We start from the raw sequence: 7,430 nt of genomic DNA on the forward strand, positions 1-7,430 counted from the left end.
GAAGGGGATAGGAGGAGCATGAATCAGGTAACCATGTTAAAAATGTATATTAATAAATGTTAAAAAAATATATAAAAAATATATAAATAAAAAAAGGGGAGGGGGGTAATAACATCTACTTCACTGAAAATAAAATATTTTAGAGGAAAAAAAACAAAAACAAAATCCTATAGTCATATAAACAAGTGATAAATCATATGTTTTCTTTCTGTGTTTCTACTCCCACAGTTTCTTCTCTCAATGAGGACAGCATTCTTTCTCATAAGTTCCTTGGGATTGTCTTGTAGTAGCCAAGTCCATTACATTTGATCATTTCACAATGTTCCACTCTCTGTGTAGAATGTTCTCTTAGATCTGCTCATTTCACTCTGCATCAGTTCCTGGAGGTTCTTCCAATTCATATAGAAATCCTCTAGTTGATCATTCCTTATTCCTGGCTTCCTTTAAGTCCCAGATAAAATGCTACCTTCTAAGCCTTAGAACTTAGAACTGGGACTAAGGGCAACTTTTCCTTTTTTTTTTCTTTAGAATATTTTTCCATGGTTACATGATACATGATTACCCCTCCTACTCTTTCCTCTCTCCTCCTGGAGCTGACAAGCAGTTCCACTGGGTTATATGTATATCATTGTTCAAAACCTATTTCCATGTTATTCATATTTGCTACAAAGGGATCCTTTAACATCAAAACCCCAATCATATCCCTAGTGAACTACATGATTGATCCTATGTTTTTCTTCTGCATTTCTGCTCCCACAGTTCTTCCTCTGAATGTGGGTATCGTTCTTTCTCGTAAATCCCTCAGAATTGTCCTGGATCATTGCATTGCTGCTAGTAGAGAAGTCCATTATGTTCAATTGTGCCACAATGTATCATTCTTTGTGTACAATGTTCTCCTGGTTCTGTAACTTTTACTCTGCATCAGTTCCTGGAGGTCGTTCCAGTTCATGTGGAATCCCTCCAGTTCATTATTCCTTTCAGCACAATAGTATTCCATCACCAAACAATTTGTTCAGCCATTCCCCAATCGAAGGGCATCCCTTCGTTTTCTAATTTTTTGCCACCACAAAGAGCATGGCTATGATATTTTTGTATAAGTCTTTTTCCTTATGATCTCTTTGGGGTATAAACCCAGCAGTGCTATGGCTGGATCAGAAGGCAGGCAATCTTTTAAAGCCCTTTGGGCATAGTTCCAAATTAAGGGCAGCTTTTCCTGATTTCCCCCTCAATGCTAGCTTTTCCCCTCTGTTGATTATCTTTGATTTAGTCTAAATATATGCATTATGTGTTGCCTAGCCCATTAGACTATGAGCTCCTTGAGGACAGGGACTAACTTGACTTTCTTTGTATCCCTAGCACTTAGTTCAAAGCCTGGCACTTGGGTGCCTAATAAGTGCTCATTGACTTATTATTACACATACACTATGAGTGGGTAGATTGGATATGGTTAGGAGGTATATATGAAGGGATACAAAGGAACACATATGGTCATGATACACTCATGGACTGGCTCTTACCTAGGAAGCTTATGGCATTGTGTTTCTAATATGGTCTCATAGCTACTGTCTTCTGATGATGACTGTGCTTCTCCTGCTGAGTCATCTCCTTTGACCTCATTTGGCATGTATTCTCTGCAAGGTGATGATCACCTGGTCTCATGGTCACTACCAGGCCAGGCTCTACTGTGTATGTGGTTGTTGAGTTTCTCTGCTTCCAGTTTGGCTTTATCTGGAGTCCTCAACTGTGGTGCTACCTCTACCCCATAAGAGGGGTGGGTTGGGGCCAGTTGGGTAGCTCAGTGGATTGAGAGCCAGGCCTAGAGACAAGAGGTCCTGGGTTCAAATCTCACCTCAGACACTTCCCAGCTGTGTGACCCTGGGCAAGTCACTTCACCCCCATTGCTTAGCCCTTACCTCTCTTCTGCCTTGGAGCCAATACATAGTATTGATTCCAATAGTATTGATTCCAAGATGGAAGGTGAAGGTTTAAAAAAAATAAGAGGGGTGGGTTTAATACCTCATCCAGCTTACAGCCCAAAGAGATGTGATGCAGAATCTTGGGCTGTCCAGACCCAAGTTCTCCTCCTTGGACCTCACTCCTTACTCTCACATCTCCATTCATGCAGGCCCTCTCTCTCCTGGGTTTCTGTTTGACCCTCCCCACTTGTGTTCCCCTGTGTCATTCTATTTTTATTTTTATTTTTTTTAAAACTCTTACCTTGTGTCTTGGAGTCAATACTGTGTATTGGCTCCAAGGCAGAAGAGTGGTAAGGGTAGGCAATGGGGGTCAAGTGACTTGCCCAGGGTCACACGGCTGGGACGTGTCTGAGTTCAGATTTGAACCCAGGACCTCCTGTCTCTAGGCCTGGCTCTCAATCCACTGAGCTACCCAGCTGCCCCCTGTCATTCTATTTTTAACAAGCTGCTCTTCATAGGTCATTCCTTCCATTTCTTTGTTACTTTGCAGAACTTGACTCTCTCTTGAGGATACTACATTTGTGACCATTTTCTGAGTAATGGACACCTTCTCAAGTTCCCAGACATGCTGGACCCGGAGGAGGAGGAGGAGGAGGAGGAGGAGGAGGAGGAGTCATGCTTTCCCTCTTCAATAGCTCTGCCTTTTCATTAACCTTTGAATGTGCTGCTCTCTTATTCTATTGCTGCTCATCCATTCTTTTCCAAACTGGATTACTCCAGCCTTGTGTATTCTGTTGGAGGAAGTCTCCCAGCTGTGTTGATTGTGTCTACTACAAGTATGCATTCTTTAGTCTTCTCTGGATATTGACTGCATATACAGGTTTTTTTAAACCCTCACCTTCCATCTTAGAATCAGTACTGTGTATCCTTTCTGAGGCAGGAGAGTGCTAATGTTATGGGGTTACAACCGGGTGTTGTGGGGTGCAATGGCGAACCCCTGGCTTCCGGAAGGATACCTTTTGCAAGAATGCAAGACTCTGAAATTTAGCATAAAAGTAAAAAGAAGATTTATTAGTAAGATGGGATTAATGGCCAGCAAGATGGCATGAATGGAACAGAATGCCTCAGTTCAGGGGTTTTTATACCCTTTACAACAGTGAGTACCAGAGGTTATGTCAAGGTGTAGACATGACTCTAGAGTCCTAAGCACTTAGGTATTCTGTGGGGTGCAGGGTCTGCCTGAGACCCTCAAGGCTTTAGGTTATCAGGGTGTGGTCTGGTGGTGTATCTCTTTGTCTGTCTCAACCTAAAGGATGATCCAAGGATAATAGTAATCTCTGGTTCTTGTTGTGGTTATCAGATGTTCTTGGGTGGAGTCACAAGGACAGAAGGGAGCAAAGGAATTCCTTGGTTTACAGTTTGCCTGAGTTAAGGGATACAGTGCCCATGGCATCTCCCTACCATACCTATGTCATCAAGGACTAGGCAATGGGGGTCAAGTGACTTGCCCAGGGTCACACAGCTAAGAAGCATCTGAGTTCATACTGGAACCCAGGACCTCCAGACTCTGGGCCTGGTTCTCAATTCAGTGAGCCACCCAGCTGCCCCTGCATACACAGTCTTGCTCAGTGAAGCTCCAAAGGTGATTTGTGTGGACCCAGATTATCCACTGGAGGCATGATGGAAGCTGAAGGAAATTTACTCACCCCAACCAAAATAGATTCAGTTCAGGGACTAGCAGCTGAGGCAGAAGCAAAGGAATTCAAAAGAGAGGCCTCAACTAATACCAGGTTTTTGGATAATCTGGCCAGTGGTCATGGCTCAGAAAAAAACTCAAGTGGCCCTTTGTATGAGCTAAAAGAATCAGAAGCCCTCACCCTGTGGAGAACAGGTGTCCAAGCAGTTGAATGGATCAGCAGAAAACCAGGAGGTGGTAACACAACAGAGGCCATTGCCCAGCAAGGAACACCGGAAGACTCGAGTACAGCAGAGAAAGCAGCAACTGGTGGAATCAGATACAGGGGCTCCAGCCAGGGCCTAGTAGTACTCTTAGAAACATGACTTACTATTTCTTATGAGTTACCAGATACATTGGGAGAAGGGGGAAGGGAAGGCTTGAATGGGGTCCATTTTTCTCATGTAATGGAGATGCAAAAGAGCTTTAGCTTTTACAGTGAAGGGGAAGTGGGGGAGGAGGGTAGGCAAAGCCTGAACCTTACTCTCAGCAGAACTGAATCAAAGAGGGAATAATATACACACTCAGAGTGGGCATAGAAATGTGTCTTGCCCCGCTAGGCTAAAAAAGGGAGGGGGGGTGGTGATAGGTGATAGAAGGGAGGGTAGATTGGGGGAGGCAGTGGTCTGAAGCCAAATAAGTATTAATCCCCTAGTGTGCAGCAGAGCCTGGCCAGGCTCTGGGGATACAAATACAAAGAATGAAACAATTTAGACTCTTAATGAGTTTACATGCTAATAGGGGAGACAAAGTATATGTTCATCTATAATAGAGGAGAGAGAGAAACTTTTTATCTATTTCTTTTATTTATATATGTATAATGTATAAAATAAAACATGCATGGGGATACATATATAAAGAGCATTTTATGAGCCCCTAAGCCCAAGGTGCACACATAGGTAAATGGAAGATGGCCTTAGAGGGCGAGGCTCTAGAAGCTAGAGAAACCCAGAAAGGCCTGATGCAGAAGGTAGCCTTTGAGCTTGAGAAAGAAGCCCCAGGGCTTCTATGTGGCTGAGGCTGGGAGGAAGAACATTCCAGGCATGGGGCAAAGCATGGAGCTAGGAGGTGGAGTCCCATGTGAGGAGCAGCAAGTAGCAACTGTGTGTGTGTACATATATGCATATATATGTATATATACACACAGAGAGCATAAATATAAAATTAATATACAAGGTAGTTTAATCCAAGCTAGTTCAGGAGGGAAGGCAGTTGGTTGGGGTTGAGGGGATCAGAAAAGACTTCTTGCAGAAGATGGTGCCTGAACTGCATTTTTTTTAAACCCTTACTTTCCATCTTGGGGTCAATACTGTGTATTGGCTCCAAGGCAGAAGAGCAGTAAGGGCTGGGAAATGGGGGTCAAGTGACTTACCCAGGGTCACACAACTAGGAAGTATCTGAGGCCAGATTTGAACCTAGGACCTCCCGTCTCTAGGGTGAACTGCATCTTTGAAGAAGAGAGGGACTCTAGGAGGCAGATGTGAGGGAGAGAGTACCTGTCAGGCATGGAGAAGAGCCAGTACAAAAGCATGGAAGCAAGAGATGGAGTGTTGTGAGTGAGGAACAAAGAGGACGCCATTTTGGCTGGATCCCAGTGTGGGGTTGGGGAGAGTAATGTCCACTGTGCCTGGAAAGAGCTTTATACAGCCTGCTGGGGCCAGGCTGAATAGGGCTTTAAAAGCTAAATGGAGGAGTTCACATTTAAGTTGAGAAGTAACAGGAAGCCTTTGGAGTTGGTTGAGTAGGGGAAGCCCACGGAAAATGACTAGCAACAATGCACTGTATACTGTATTAGGGTAGACTGGAGTAGGGAGAGACCTGAAGCCAGGAGACCCATTAGCAGGCTGTTGAAATCATCTAAGAGGTGAGGAGTTCCTGGATAAAAGTGAATTAGGACTATTATTGGGGTTAGAGAGAAAAAGTTTGTTCAGTTCAAACAAATCTCTGAAATCTAAATGTTGATTTTGTTTATTGTCAGAGTAAAAACCAAAGCAAATAATCCATCTGGAAACTGGGAAGCTAAATAGAAATATAATTAATGAAAGTGATCATTAGCTTCCCTGCAGCTCAGGCTTTGGCCAGAGTATAGCTATCTGCCATTGTCAATTATCTATGCTAAATTGTTAATTCCTGACCTACTTTCCCCCAACTTCCAGTGGGTTCCTGACTGCCATATTTGTTTGCCCAGTCACTGTGTTCAGAGGATTCAAATTAACCATAATATTTGCACTAACAAAACAGAACTCACATTTGTCCCAGAAAACTTCAAGGATCAGAAAGAGATTTAGAGCTAAAAAGGACCTGTGAGGTCATCATCAAGTCTAGCCCTTCCCCTCCCTTCAAGACCTTTACATTCTAATGGGGAGATAACATATAATCAAATGGGCACAAATGAAATAATATCTGTAAAGTGCCCGGCACAAAATAGGTGCATAATAAATGCTTCAGGCCCTGTTTTCAGCTCAGCTGGATCTTGGATAACATTTTGTCACCAAGTGTGTACTCTCCAGCTGGGTTCTCTGGGAAATCTACTGGCATTATTCATTTTCCTTTGTTTTATGATAGTCTTCCCACCCACCCACCCCAGATGTCTGGATACTTTTAGCTAATTTGGAAGCATTATTAATTTTTATTATTGATATTTTCCTTATTGGTTTCTTTGCTTGTGCTCAATTTCTTTTTTTTTTAAACCCTTACCTTCTGTCTTGGGGTCAATACTGTATATTAGCTCCAAGGCAGAAGAGTGGTAAGGGTAGGCAATGGGGGTCAAGTGACTTGCCCAGGGTCACACAGCTGAGAAGTGTCTGAGGCCAGATTTGAACCTAGGACCTCCCATCTCTAGGCCTGGCTCTCATTTCACTGAGCTACCCAGCTGCCCCCATTATGCTCAATTTCTTAAATGGAGTTTTTCCCCCCCTCTTGATATCTTTGATATTTTCAGGATTTTTCCTTGTCTGGCTTGCTTTCTGACTCCATCCTCTTTGAGTGTGACTCCCTGGGGGCTAGATCTGAAAAGCATCTTAGCCTCCTCCCAAGCAGGGCAATTTACATGTCATTGACTTCAGTCTCTGTCCCAGGGGACTTCTGGGGGCCCAGAACTGGTTTCAGATGCTTGCTAGGCTCTTGTCCTCAGGTTTAGTGGAATTCCACCTAGACTCACGTGGCATGTTCCAATTCTCTCTGTTCTTCAGTTCTCTGGCTGAACTGTATTCTAGCATACTGCCATGCTGCTGTTGCAGGCTCAGTCAGTTTCTGTCTTTTGTTTTCCAAAGTACCTAGGAAGCTACCTACTGGTAGTGGAGCATGCTTGGGGGCCAGCTTGTGCAGCCCAGTTGATACATTGATGTGGAAGGTGGGAGAGGGACGCTGAATGACAGAGCTGGGGGTTATTGGATTTGGGTTCTTGGTTTCCTAATCATGGAGACAACTGAAATTGCTTCATCTCTTGCACATAATTCCTTTTTTGGAGTGGTTTCAGGGGTTGCTTGGCTCCGAGAAAATGTCCTCCAGCTTGATGGCCCATGACCAGGAACCAATCCCCTTTCTTATTTCATGCAACCAAGTGGTATTCCATTGTGTTCCTATACCATCATTTGTCTATCCATCCTTCTGACTGATGGACGGCCTCTTAATTTCCAGATCTTTGCCACCCCAAAAAGAACTGCTATAAATATTTTTGTGTGTATATATATATATACATATATATATATATACACACACACATATGCAACAAAATACATAGATGTGTATATATTTCCCTCTTTGATTTCCCTGGGGTA

This window comes from Gracilinanus agilis, chromosome X, assembly GCF_016433145.1.
Source record: "Gracilinanus agilis isolate LMUSP501 chromosome X, AgileGrace, whole genome shotgun sequence".
NCBI lineage: Eukaryota > Metazoa > Chordata > Mammalia > Didelphimorphia > Didelphidae > Gracilinanus > Gracilinanus agilis.